The following is a 650-nucleotide window of genomic DNA, read 5'->3' as shown; positions in this document are numbered from 1 at the left end:
GCTGTAATTTTAAGTAACTGTAACAGAAATACAACGTGACAGGAGTACTGACCTACCAGTTACTTCTCATTTTCTATTTCTGCATTTAACCCTACCTTCTTTAGCATGCATTTCCCTTGACTACTTTTAAATATAATGATATATAATGGACAACTTTGCCACTTTATCAAGATCATGTTGAGCTTTTGGTTTTATCTGAGATTTTCCCAGGCCGTGCAGCTCTGCCAGAAGCAGATAAAATGGAGAAACCATTTTATCACACAAGTTTTTTCCCCCCCACTTCCCACTAAAATGCCCATTTGGATTGAAGATCTTTACAATGCAGTCATTTCCATCACCAAATGCTTAGAGCAGACTCAACTCCATATGCAATGAGCATGAGTAACACTGTATTTTTTATGTATCCTCATGAGATAAATATATACTGCTTGCAAAATAATCATTCAGAGCAAAGAGATTACAGAATATTCAATAACAAATAACCAAAAGGATTCTATCCTGTCTTCTTTTAACTGAAATGTACTGAATTAGTTTCATCTAGTTCTCACGTGGCCAAATTTCTCCAAACTGCTCTTTCTGCCTTGACTAAATTTGCCTGCCTAAGACTTGAGAATGAATTTGAACATTTGGTCCATCATTTCTATAGGGAA

The sequence above is a fragment of the Chaetura pelagica genome, unplaced genomic scaffold, assembly GCF_000747805.2.
Source record: "Chaetura pelagica isolate M959 unplaced genomic scaffold, ChaPel_1.0 scaffold8, whole genome shotgun sequence".
NCBI lineage: Eukaryota > Metazoa > Chordata > Aves > Apodiformes > Apodidae > Chaetura > Chaetura pelagica.
This window is presented reverse-complemented; position numbering follows the sequence as displayed.